The sequence below is a fragment of the Zalophus californianus genome, chromosome 3, assembly GCF_009762305.2.
Source record: "Zalophus californianus isolate mZalCal1 chromosome 3, mZalCal1.pri.v2, whole genome shotgun sequence".
NCBI classification, from domain to species: Eukaryota; Metazoa; Chordata; class Mammalia; order Carnivora; family Otariidae; genus Zalophus; species Zalophus californianus.
This window is the reverse complement of record NC_045597.1, coordinates 11,075,955-11,090,020: the sequence shown is the minus strand read 5'-3', so window position 1 is coordinate 11,090,020 and position 14,066 is coordinate 11,075,955. Positions and strand designations below refer to the sequence as shown.

The 14,066-nt window shown below is 38.8% G+C and overlaps 1 protein-coding gene across 5 annotated transcripts in view; it reads left to right on the top strand.

Moving 5' to 3' along the window:
• Positions 1-14,066, top strand: part of PCCA (propionyl-CoA carboxylase subunit alpha) — a 394,205-nt gene that overhangs the window by 307,007 nt on the left and 73,132 nt on the right. The gene's annotated exons all lie outside the window — the stretch shown is intronic.

Sequence of the window (14,066 nt, the reverse complement as noted above, 5' to 3'; positions counted from 1 at the left end):
GAGAGACACACAGTGAGAGAGGGAGCACAAGCAGGGGGAGTGGGAGAGGGAGAAGCAGGCTTCCCACCGAGCAGGGAGCCCGATGCGGGGCTCCATCCCAGGACCCTGGGATCATGACCTGAGCCGAAGGCAGACGCTTAACGACTGAGCCACCCAGGCGCCTCTGAATGGTTTCCTATGTGGCTGTACCAATGTAGATGTCTACCAACAGTGCTGTGCTATCACAAATATGAATAATAAGAAAACCTTATTGTGTACTTACTGTGTCAGGCACTGACTCTTCTATATGCTTCATCTGTATCAAAGTATTTAATCCTCACACCAATCCAATGTACTAGTGTTATCCTCCATTTTGCAGTTGGGGAAACTGAGGCCTTAAAAATACTAAATTGCGTGCCCAAGGCATTCTGCTAATAAATGGAAGGGCCAGGATTTGGACCCAGGAATCTGTGCCTTTAACAATTAGGCTTCACATTGTAGGTAACTCTTGGTATCCAAACTACTTAAGACTACTTAAGTCCTGATTGGTGGGTTTAGATGGTATCTTTTTGTGGTTTAATATATATTGGTTAGTAATGACAATGAACATTTAAAAAATATATTTATTGACACTCCTGTTTTCTCTTCTGCAAACTGCCTGTTCAGGGCTTTTGCCCCCCCCTTTTTTTATGGAGTGTTTATCTTTTTCTTATTCATAAAAGTTCATATTTTGTGTATCTCGATCCTCTGTTAGTGGCTCATTTAGTAATTCCATGTTTAATTTTTTAGGAACCACTATACTGTTTTCCACAGTAGCTGCACTATTTTACGTTCCTACCAGCAGTGCACAAGGATTCTGATTTCTGCACATATTCACCAATGGTTGTTATTTTCTGGTGGTTTTGTTGTTCTTTTATAACAGTTATCCTAATGGGTGTGAATTGGTACCTCATTGTAGAACAAGATTCATGTAGATAGTTAGTGAGAAAACATTCTGAGTACTCCCTAATAATTGACCTTCCTTTATCTTTTTTTACCATGTAACCACTTTACTGCACAAGTGGAACTTTTTCAGTGCAAGTAGAAGGAACTTTTTTTTTTTTAAAGAATTATTTATTTATTGGAGAGAGAGGTAGCTAGTCTAGCTTCTTACTTATGGATATGTGAGTACTTGCCACCTATTTAGTTTTATTACTGAATCCCTGTGACTACATGAAAAGTAGCAATTAGCATCTTTATCTAGTTTAGATGATAAAATAGTTGTGGAGGAAGCATACCTTTGCTTTAGGAATTAGCTCCTTTTTCGTCCAGTCAAATTCAGTCGTATCACATTATCTATTTATTTTCCGGGTTTTCATTGGTAAACCTCATGAGCTTAATATTATCCATTAATTTCTTTAAAAATAAATTGTAATTTGGCATGTACTATCATTTGGATAATGAATTTCCTACGTTACTAACTTCCTTTAATTGATCAGAATTTTCAGTTTTGATTTGACCTTCAGTTACCACAGCCATGCTGAATTCCTGGCACATGTAAAGGCTCAGTAACCGGACAAATGGATGAATGGATGAATACATGGATAGTCATCTTGCATTTTGTAATTTCAGAAATAAATCTGCCTTGGCACACCTGGATAGCTCAGGCGGCTGAGCGTCCGACTCTTGGTTTCAGCTCAGATCATGACTCAGGGTTGTGGGATCGAGCCCCATGTTAGGCTCCGCTGAGTGTGGGGTCTGCTTCTGCTTCTCCACCTCACACCCCCCGCTCATGTGCTCGCTCTCGCTGTCTCTCTCTCAAATAAATGAATAAATAAAATCTTCAAAAACAAAACAAATCTGTCTTATCTGTACTTTTAAGAGTTAGATTTTATTTCTCTAAGACTTCATCGAATTAGACTGTGTTCATATGACAGCGTTCTTAGCTGTTTTATCAATTGTCTTTAATTCCCAACCTTCTGATATTCGCAGAGTCTATGCTCTATGAGATAACATGGCAGCTTGATCTCTGTGGATACAGAATCACCATAGTTTTTGTTAGAGCAAAGATCAACTCCCAAAAGTATCATGCTTACCAAACACACTTCTTTCCAATCAACTAAATATCTCTTATTTCCCTAAGCTGTTTAAGGCCAGTAGTACCACCTATGGATGGGTATAGAAAAAGGTTCACTTCAGATTCTTCCTGATTTCCTTTCTCTCAGAGGTTTGTGCACCCATTTCTTGAGCACTGTCTTACCCAGCATCACTAATTACTCATTTTTCAGCTAAGGCAACTGTGCAACCTCTACTTCAACTTACCCAGATGGCTGCTTTGTCTTTTTCTCTTCTGAGGTCTAGAAAGTCATATTCATGGACAAAGATTCTAATCACTGTTAATAACTTTAAGTATAGAGCTAGTGATGCGTGTATCTGAAAGGAGGAGGTCCCTGTATTTTTGAAATGAAGTAATTTATACTAAAGAATGAGGACATAAACATCAAAAACTCTTGAAGATACTTCTAGGTCCTCTAGAATTTTTAGAAGTTTTTTTTTTTTTAAAGATTTTATTTATTTATTCATGAGAGACAGAGAGAGAGAGAGAGAGAAGCAGAGGGAGAAGCAGGTTCCCCGCTGAGCAGGGAGCCCGATGCGGGACTCGATCCCAAGATCCTGGGATCATGACCTGAGCCGAAGGCAGATGCTTAACCATCTGAGCCACCCAGGCGCCCCTTTAGAAGTTTTTAATCTGTTTCTTCACCTAATAATTAAACCAAGGTTTCCTCAAATATCATCATTCAAGGAAAATAAAATGAGAGTATTTCATATTTCTTTTTTTTTCCTGTTGAGTATATACCAGTGTTTTCCTACTATTTCCATTGCAAATGGAGAGTCCATCAGTAATGATGTTTATAAAATAGGTCTTAGTGGTATAATCTGAGAACCTACAATCATTTCTCATTTCTGTTGTGGGAAAACATAGTCTCATTTTCAGATTACCAATTTAAAAAGTTACAGAATGGAGCAGCATTGTCCAATAGAAATCTAATGAGCCATATGTATGCAATTTTAAGTTTCTTAGCCATGTTGAGAGTAAAAACAAGTGAGATTAATTTCACTAATTCATTTTGTTTAACTCAATATGTTCAAAATGTTAGCATTTCAAGATGAAATAATATAAAAAATTAATGTGATATCAGAAACAACACATATGCCTGACATGTGTATGAGAATATATCAATAACAGCTTAAGCAACAGAACGATGAATGTGAAATGCAGTCATACAAGAACAATGAAATTGTGCGTAAAGAAAAGTATATTCCACAGTTTCTATATCTAAATTACTTAAATAAAATGGAAAATTTAGTTTCTCAGTTGTACTAGTCACATTCCAAGTCCTCAGTAGACATATGTGGCTAGTGTTTAGCTCACAAACGAAACCTTTCGTAAATAAGAGAATGCTCATAGAAGAAAAACATACTGGTTTTTTCGTGCTCTCCTGTGTGTCAACCACAGTTTTGGTGTTTATCATTTAGAGTTACAAGTAGATGAACTAAATTCATTTTTAAACAGAGGGTGAATTTATCCTCTAGTTGACAAACTTTTCACATTTTATTTTAGAAGTTTAACAAAACTGGGCGCCTGGGTGGCTCAGTCATTAAGCATCTGCCTTTGGCTCAGGTCATGATCCCAGGGTCCTGGGATGGAGCCCCGCATCGGGCTCCCTGCTCCGCGGGAAGCCTGCTTCTCCCTCTCCCACTCCCCCTGCTTGTGTTCCCTCTCTCGCTGTGTCTCTCTCTGTCAAATAAATAAAATCTTTTAAAAAAAGAAAAGTTTAACAAAACTTAGGACTACTTTTAATATGCGGAATGATTTCCTGCCTATAGCATATAATTAAGTGTTGGAACAAAAGATTTCCTGTGTTCTGTACATGTAGAGCTCACTGTATTGTCTTCGTACACCCTTGTACCTTTGTAGCTTGGAACATGCTGGTCAAATAGAATTTTTTTTTTTTAAAATTTCTGTGACTATATTCCTGTGAAACATTCTTTTTAACCTTGAAAGAGGCTCTTCAGTTTTACTTTGAACAACTCAAATAGTCTTCCATTTCTTACAGTGTAATTTGTCTGCTGGGATTTAATGTGTTGTTTCTTGCTAGCATTTTACGTACCAGATTTTCATTTTGCATCGTCACGTTGTTTGAACATTTGCAAGCAGAGCTGCCGACTAACTGCTATTGGCCTTTTTCTTTGTGTGGCATGATTTCTTCTATCCACCTGCTCACAGCAGGTTGTCTGCAGGCCTGAAGAGTAGCTAAATACTTTTGAAAATATCTTGAGATCCTGCTAAGGTCTAACAATCTCTGCATTTGTGTGATGTGAAGCTCTTCATGATTTACCTTTGAAGGCTTTTTTTCTTTTTATTTCTCATATTCTTGCTTAAATATTTTCAAGAGAAGATAAATTTATGATAAATAACAGTACAAAGCTGACCGCAGTGCTAGTGCGTTCTACATTGAATAGGTTATTGATACTCAGCTAAGTGGAACTAATTTTCTATGTTAAAGCAAACACATTTGGAGTAGTGTCACATGAATGTCATGTTATTTACTACAGAATGCCAGATTAAATGGATTATTTGTGAACTGATTGCAGTGTTAAATAGATTACATAACATGATAACTTAAAATGCTCAGTAGGCTTGTGTAATATAGAATATTATATATAAGTACGTGAATATGATACAAGAGCTGTAATTGTGTTTGCAGATTGAATAACTGATATGTTCGCAAATGCTTGTCTACACAGAATTTGAATAGATTTTAAATTTTAAACTTTTCTTTTTTTGAAGAAAATGAATTGATTCTCATACCTCTTGAGTAAGGGAAGTTAAAAGGAAGCTGCTTTCTTTTTTAGTTTTTTAGATGAAAGTTACTCTCACAACCTCTGAGAACAAACTTTTGTTATAATCCTAATAAACATATATAGATGTTGAAGTAAATATTTTAATAATATTTTAATTAAATGAAGTGGCTTATGTGTTTGCTTATACTTTGGCAGTACCAAAAAAAACAAAAAAAAAAAAACAAAAAATGTGGATTTGGAAGTGATCGTCTTCTGTTTTTAGTCCCAAAATAAATGTTTTCCATGTTTTTCAGCTGTGTCTCCCCTTCCCCTTAGAAGTAATTAGCTGTTATTTGGTACTATGTGCATGTGATTACTCTAGAGTTATCAAATGTAATATGAAACCATCTATTTAGGACGTATAGGATATATAAATATATAACTTCGTAAGTGGAGGTTGGTATTTTTTTCCAAAGAAGTAGGAAGTGAGAGAGTAATTATTAACCATCTCCTTTTCACATTCCTGAAAACATCAATTACAGTTACACATCTAAGAAACAAGCCCACCAGGAGAACAGAAATAACTCCTTTCACTATGATTCGAAAATTTTAATCACAATTTAACAGCTGGGATGTATTTACAACTGTAATTTAAAATATTAATTTTGACACCTCTACCTGCTTTTGTAATGGAGTCCCAGAAGCTTAGCAGTTTTCTCGTCTCGAGCGGCATTGGTTTTATGATTTGGAGTTGCTTTTAAAAATTTACTATAATGGGAAAATGTCATTCTGTGTCTCCCCCCTGCTTCTCCCCCCATGTATTTTTTTCTCCTCTACTATCTGTTTACTAGAAGATGATATTTTAGTAGCTGCCAGAAGGAGAGAATTTTGAATAGTATAAACACCGATTATGGTAAATGTGGAAAAGAATGCAGGCAGCTGCAGTGGAGAGTGATAAGACAGATCCCGTAGTAATGGCCTTTACCACGTTATCGTGCTGCAAATCAGTGAGGGGAAAAAGAAAACAATTACTATTTCTTCCTCTTACTGTTCAGTGAGATTACTTTTAAAGGTGAAATTGCCTCTGATTTCATTATACCAGAAAGATATTTTTTGAGCATTTATTATTTTGTGGATGTTTTGCTTTTGTTGAGTGACCAGCCTTTGCTAATTTTGTATGAATTTGATTCTCACAAATCTTGAAGTCATTTCAATAATCAAAGTCTTACTTCTTGAATATGCTTTTCTTTAAAGGAAAAAACGGTGTAGATTTTGTAAATGTTGGAGCAGAGTATCAAAATAAGAACAGAAAGAAGTTTTTTAACTAGCTCTGAAGTGCCACTTATAATAGGAAAAGGGGCGGGGCGCCTGGGTGGCTCAGTAGTTAAGCGTTTGCCTTTGGCTCAGGTCATGGTCCCGGGGTCCTGGGATGGAGCCCCGCATCGGGCTCCTTGCTCAGCGGGAAGCCTGCTTCTCCCTCTCCCACTCCCCCTGCTTGTGCTCCATCTCTCGCTGTGTCTCTCTCTCTGTCAAATAAATAAAATCTTTAAAAAAAAAAATAGGGAAAGGGGTAAAAAAACACTTGGAGAAAATATTTGAGTAAGGATGGGATATGGTTTGTGAAAATAAAAGTCTTAATTTTTAACATTTTACTTTCTGTTATTAGCTTATCAAATGGTCAGTTCATATTTGTTTTGGCATGTCTCAGACTCTTTGTAAGCTCTGATACTTTGTTCTTTGTGAATTCTAAAAACCTAATTGTCTTAATCATAAACTGTGGGAAAATTGTATATTCCTGGTTTTTGTATTGAGGTAAATTCCAGTTTGAATGAAATTTTATTTCCCTCTTTTTTCTTGTATCAGTCCTTATTGCTGAGCTATATGTCAGGTTTGGGCAATTCTCTTTCTCTCTCTCTCTCTCTCCCTCTTCCTCTCTCCCCCTCTCCCCCTCCTCCTATCCACCCCCCAACATGTGCAACCTTTACAAGGGGGATGTAGATACCAAACATGTAAACACTATATAAATGAGGTAATTTGAGTACTAAGAAGGTCGATAAAGGCTATAAGACAGGATAATTCATAGAAAGTACCTAAAGGAGGTAGCTTTAGCTAGGGTGGCTAGAAAGTTGTTTCTTGAATAGCTTACACTGAGTTGAGACCTATGAGGAGAAGAGGGCAGCCACGTAAAAATTTAGGGGGTGAAAGTCCCAAGTTGCAGGAATGGCAAGTGCAGAGGCTCAGAGACAGGAACAAGCGTGGTTTGTGCAGAGGCCTGAGGGAAGACCAGCATCTTGAGTCGAGCTTAGGAGAGTGGAAGAAGATAGGCAGGGACTAGATTGTAGAGGGTCTTTGTAGGCCAAAAAGTTTGGGTTTTATTCAGTTCCCACTGTGAAGCTTTTGAAGGGTTTTGAATAGAAGAGTGATAGGATGTGGTTTAAAATCACTGCTGTGAGGAGGATGGACCACAGGGGACCAGTAGTGGAATTAAGGGAACCGTCTGTATGATCACTATAGTCCTCCAGGTGGAGATTGCTGATGGCTGAGACCGGAGTCGGCCAAATCCAGCCCGAGGCCTGTTTCTGGGTGGCTCCCAAGTTGAGCGGTTATTCCATTTAAATTAAAAGAAGAAGAGTGCTTCATGACACATGGAAAGTATGTGAGATTTAGACTTCAGCGTCCATAAATAGAGTTTTACCGGAATATAGCCACATTTATTTGTTTTTTATTTGCTATGACTGCTTTTGGAATTTTTGTTAAGTAGAACCTTAATTCCCCGATTTCCCGATCACACAGCAATTCAGTGGCTTAGCAGTGGTAAAGTTTATTGTGATGTTTTTGAGCTCAGAACCAAGATTTAAATTTTTCCGAACAAGAAGAAGCACCCTCAGCCACTGTTACCAAACATCAGAGGGCTTTGAAAATTAGCTTATGCTGCAGATTTGATGTTTGTTAATGAATTCAACCTAAAATTGCAAGACAAAACAGTAGTTACATGCAAAAATTATACTGTGGTAATATCATTTTGACAATTAATGTTTGAATCACAACTAATGTCAAGCTGCTTTTTACACTTCCCCAGGCTGTCAAAAGATTAAAACAAGAAGTGAACTACAGTTTCAACAGCATTTTTCAAACCTCAATGCAAGAGCAAGGGAAATACCCATATTTTAAAATCCATTTCACTGTACAGTTGAAGATCTTCCACCTAGCCTAAAATTGGAAGTGATCAGACTGAAATGTAAGGTTAGGCTAAAGGCAAATATCAGGAGAGGAATCTAACAAAATTCTGTAAATGCCTTCCAAGCAATGAATATGCTTAAGTAGAGTCCTATGCTTGTGGATTGTCATCAGTATTTAGGAGTACCTGTTTGTGGGAAAAGGTATTGTCAAAGGTGAATTAGCGGGGCGCCTGGGTGGCTCCGTAGGTTAAGCGTCTGCCTTCAGCTCAGGTTGTGATCCCAGGGTCCTGGGATCGAGCCCCGTGTTGGGCTCCTTGCTCAGCAGGGAGCCTGCTTTTCCCTCTCCTGCTCCCTCTGTGGTCTCTCTCAAATAAATAAATAAAATCTTAAAAAAAAAAAAAAAAAAAGACAGATCAGATACCAGGTGAAGGAAGTTAGAGAATGAAGGGTAAGCAACTGAGTGAAGGATGGCAGTGTTTACTGAGATAGGAAGTAGGGGAGGAGCGGGTTTGGGGAGGCAAATCAATAATTCTGTTTGGACTTGGTAGGTTTAACATGTACATTAGATATCCAAGTATTGAGGTCCAGATTGACTCTGTGAGTCTTGAACTCTTAGGACAAAAGGGAATTAAAAACATAAATCCCATAGTCATAAGCCTGTAGATTTTCTCTCAAAGCATGAATCTGCCACTTACAAAAGGATCTTACACCATACATAAAAATTAACTCAAATGGATTAAAGACTTAAATGTTACACCTAAAACCATGAAACTCCTAGAAGAAGATGGAGGCCAAAAGCTTCATAACGCTGGACTTAAGAATGATTTCTTGGTTATAACACCGAAGTCATAGGCAACAAAAGCAAACACAGACAAATAGGACTACCTCAAACTTAAAAATGTCAGTGCATCAAAGGACACAAACAACAGAGTGAATGGGAGAAAATATTTGCAAATCCTATATCTGCTAAGGGGTTAAAATCCAGAATGTATAGAGACTACGACTTAACAAGAAGATGAAATTTATGTATTTATTTGTGGTTTTTTTGCTTGCTTACTTATTTATAAAAATTTAGTTATTTAGGGGTGCCTGGGTGGCTCAGTCGTTAAGCGTCTGCCTTCGGCTCAGGTCATGATCCCAGGGTCCTGGGATGGAGCCCCGCATCGGGCTCCCTGCTCGGCGGGAAGCCTGCTCCTCCCTCCCCCACTCCCCCTGCTTGTGTTCCCTCTCTCGCCGTGTCTCTCTCTGTCAAATAAATGAGATCTCTCTAAAAAAAAAAAAAAAAAAAAGACTGAAACAGCATCAGGACAGTGTGGTGTTGGTAGGTGGATATTTGGGACAGAATGAAGTGTAGAAGTGGATGCAGATAGAGGGGGTCAGTTGATTATTGGCAAAGATATTCAGGAATTTTAATGCAAAATTTTCTTAAAAGGTGCGGAAACAATGTCCATTTGATGAATAAAATGAACTCGTTTATTAGACAGCAGATCAGTGGTTGCCTGAGGGCAGGGACCAAGATTGGACTGTGAAAGGGCAGGAAGAACATATTGGAGGTGGTGGAAATGTTCTGTATGTTGATTGTGATGGTGGTTTTTTAAAGTTGTCGAAAGTCATTGAATTCTATACTTTAAATGGAATGCATTCTTTTGTACGTAAGGTATGCTTCAATGAAGCTGATTTATTTTAAGATGGGCATTGCATTGGGGGGAAGCATGGATGTGGATGAGGTGACACAGGGGAAGAAAGTAGCTGGAGAAGAGAAGAGAGCTGGGGCTGGGCTGGGGCTCTCCCCCAGGTAGAAATTGAATGAAGAGACGAAGAAGGCTAAGAAAGAACTGCCAGGGAGGTAGGACTAAAACCAGGGGCATGGATATCCTTGAAATCAGTGCAAGAACTGTGTTTGGGAAAGAGAATCATCAACAGTTCTAGCATTGCTGGATAAGATGAGGACAAAGCCAACTGATAGGTAAGGAAACCGTAGGTGATCTTGATGGGAAGGCCTACAGACAAACGGTGCGGGGAAAACACGTGGGAACAGGTTCAAAGGAGAATGGAAAGGGACAATGTACAGACCATGAAGAGAGCCAATTTTTTAAGGAGTCTGGCTGTAAAGGACAAAGGGGACTGTAGCTGGAGGGAAATGGCTGTAGAATTTTTTTTTTTTTATCCTTCCATTTTATTTGTTGAAGGAAAGGGATTCTTTGTCTTGTACAGTTTTTCACTGCCAGAACTGAGCTGATTGCATCCCAGTGGTGAGGCTTAACATGTCCTTCCTCCTTTGTTTTCTATAAATTGATCTTTGTATCTAGAGATGTAATCAGATTTGGGTGCCATTATCTTTGGCAAGACTGAGTCATAAAATGGTGTGGTGTGCCTCTGTAAGAGACACACATACTGTCTGGTCACCACTCCGTTGATATTCAAGCTTTGGTCAATAAATTCATCAAGGTTTACAAAATGATGATGTTCCAATATTGTCATTTTTATTCATTTATTACCAGGACTAATTCTTTAAAGAGAAACTCTATCTCAACTGCTTCTTGGGTTATCCAGGACAACAGTTTTCTTTTTTTTAATTTTTTTTTTAAAGATTTTATTTATTTATTTGAGAGAGAGAGAGAATGAGAGATAGAAAGCACGAGAGGGAAGAGGGTCAGAGGGAGAAGCAGACTCCCTGCTGAGCAGGAAGCCCGATGCGGGACTCGATCCCGGGACTCCAGGATCATGACCTGAGCCGAAGGCAGTCGCTTAACCGACTGAGCCACCCAGGCGCCCTGGGACAACAGTTTTCATAGAAAAGATAAATGCTGGATCCTTTCCCTTGATTTTTCCAGTTCCTAGAGAGTTGGTTCCCTATGATTCTCCAAAAGTGACTAAATTAGGGTGTTTTGTTTTTGTTTCTGGTATCCACTTTGAACTCATGGGTTCAAACATACCTGGTCTGCATTAATCCACTGCAGTTACAATCCTTATTGTCGGTCAGACTTCATCAGCTCTGGCCAGGGAATGTTTTCAGTCCTGAGTCTTTCTCACATGGCCCCAATCTTTGATAGCTCCTTACTTTCTGATGTGACAAGATAGAGCAGCCTCATTTCTGCCCCAAACTCGGGATCAGCCATTCTGCCGAGAAACCTTGATTTCTTGGAGTGGGAAGTGGTATTTGTAGACAACATTTGGGGTGCTAGGGATGTTTGTTGTCTCTGGGCCTCTTCAGCGTTTCTGCGGAAGATTCAGAAACCATGCCACCACTGCCATCTTCCCAGAATCCAACAGCCACACTTTTCAATCAAAATTTCTCATTCTGAATAGCTATTAGGATTAAGTCTGTTACTGCATGACAGAGGTGATTAATTGTGCTCATTCTGTTCTGGTAAATATGGATTGGATTCTGGATCTCTGCCTCAGGCTTCTGAGGAAGGAAGATTTAACAGCTGCTGGGTTGAGTCCTGGGTTTGGAGTAATGGCAATGCTTTCACTGAGTATTTTCCTCACTACTCAAAATCTCAGCAGTGTGGAAGTCAGCGTATCATTGGACTGCCTGTCCTCAATCTACATCATTCTACAGCACTCCTTTCCCTGATTTCTTGATTACACACCTCTGACTCTGCCCAGCTAAAACTTTGGCTAAACAGTCGAAGACTGAGAGATATGTAGATCACTCTTGTCTTTCATAGTATGGAAAAACTTAGAATTCTTGGTGAAGATTGATTTTTCGTTTCCATTGCTGTGGCACTCACTTGCATGCTGTTGGGATTAAGGAAGAAGTGTAAGAAATGGTCCTTGTTCTTAAAGAACTCACCATCTAAGTGATGATCTGGTCTGAAATTGTAGAGATATTCCATCCTGCACAGTAGAGATATCCCAACCCTGCACAACTGCTTGGGTTGGGATTCTTTTTTTTTGAAGATTTTATTTATTTAACAGAGAGAGACACAGCGAGAGAGGCAACACAAGCAAGGGGAGTGGGAGAGGGAGAAGCTGGCTTCCCGCGGAGCAGGGAGCCCTATGCGGGGCTTGATCCCAGGACCCTGGAATCATGACCTGAGCCGAAGGCAGATGCTCAATGACTGAGCCACCCAGGTGTCCCTAGGTTGGGATTCTTATTCTTCATTTGCAATGCAGGCAGATTATTTTTATATCCCTGTATCTTTATTTTCCTCACAAGTAAAACAAAATGTAGATTTTGAGATCCATTTGCTCTCCAAATTCTACGTTTCTGTGAATGAAACAGGCTTAGTTCTACTTTTGGGTTCACCTCTATCTAGCCTTTGAGCCTCCTACCTGAGTGAATGCTACCTTGCTGCATTTTCCTTGGTCTCCCAGCCCACCTCCTCCCCGATTCCTGTGTATCCTGAACCTTACATCAGACCATCAATCTTTCTAAAACAACCATGTTACTCCACAGTTTTTAAATATAAGAACTTGGTTAAGTGTGAAATCTGTGCAAGATGGGACTTGGCTCTGTAATTCCTTCTCTGTTTTCCTTTCTTGCCCCTTCACTCCATTAACCAAACCTATCTCTGACCATATGGGACAATTCACCACGCCTTAAACTCACGTGCATTTTCTTTATCTGAAATTTGCATACACTGTCCCATCTGACCAAAAGTGGTTCATTTATTTCCCTTTTAGAGAGTGTCTGCTCATTTTTTAGTACCCAGCTCTACTGTGTATCTTCAAGTCTTCCTTAACCTTTCTGGGCATTTAGCTGGTCTGGCCTCTTATCTGTTAATACTTTGTACATTTTGTACTATGGGTTTATCATATCGAATTATAATTTTATTTATTTATTTATTTATTTTTTTAATGTAATCTCTACACCCAGTGTGGGGCTCGAACTCACAACCCCGAGATAAGAGTCGCATGCTCTACTGACTAAGCCAACCAGATGCCCCTATAATTTTTGTAGAATTTTCTTCTTTCGTTCAGTCACCTAGAGGGTGAAGTTTAATTCAGCTGGCAGTGTTCAATTCAATATAGTTGATGAACAGATGGATGGATAGATGGATGGATGGATGACCAACGTAGAAGTGCCAGTGTCAGAACCCAGGATTCAGGACTCAGTTCTTAATCCCTTAGGACGTCGAGGGAAATAATTGATTTTGTTCCATTCTGTACTGTTTCTCTTTTTGCCTTTATTAAGTTCTATATGTCCATTTGGAAGAATAGGGATAATAGGTGAGCCAAAAAGAATTAGGCCAACTAATATCTTCCACCCAGAAATAGTAGTTAACTGTTCTATGTGCATTATCTGTGCTAGAATTTTATCTTTAACATATACAAGTTTTTATCATGATATATTCCAAACATTGTTTTGTTCTTTTTTTTTTTTTTTTTGCACTTAGAAATAATACTGTGAACATTTTTTCATGTCTCAGATTTTTTAATGGCTGCATGGATTATACCATAATTTATTTAACCTTTTTTTTTTTTATTCATCATTTAGGTTGCTTGGAAGGTTTTAGATTCTGTAAACTGCACTGTGATGTCATTTTTGTAGCTGTGGGCTTCTTTTGTTTTTGGTTGTTGTTGTTATTAACGTTTTGCCTACTCATGACTTTTTCCCTTAGGATAAATTCTTAGAAGTGAAGTTAATGGATAAAAATACTGATTTTGAGTCTTCTGCACTGTAGCACACCACGTTGAGTGTGCTGGTCAGACTACTCTTGTGTTGAGTCACTGGGGCAGTACTTGCGGGTGGGGTAACCATCTTGTTGTCCTGGTGCATTAATCCACTTTCCTTCTGACTGATCTAACTTCCCTCAATCAAGGAACCAGGGACTCAGCTTGAATTCTGGAGATTTGCTCTGGGTTCTAGGACTTGAGTGATCTTAAAGATTGGGGTTGGTAAACCTATACTTCTTAAAAAGAATACAATTAGGATGTATCTGTAATAGTCCATGGCAGGCAGCCCTGCCTGTCCCAGGGCTACGCCTGGGAACTTTAAAAAAAAAAAACATATAGCTACTTAGTTAGAAAGGCTTTATTTTTTGTGGAGTCTTTGAGGCCGTTAGGCCCTTTCTGAGTAGCGCAGGAAAGAAAGAATTTTGAAGAATAAGCTAGGAATAAATAGAGCAATTTTAC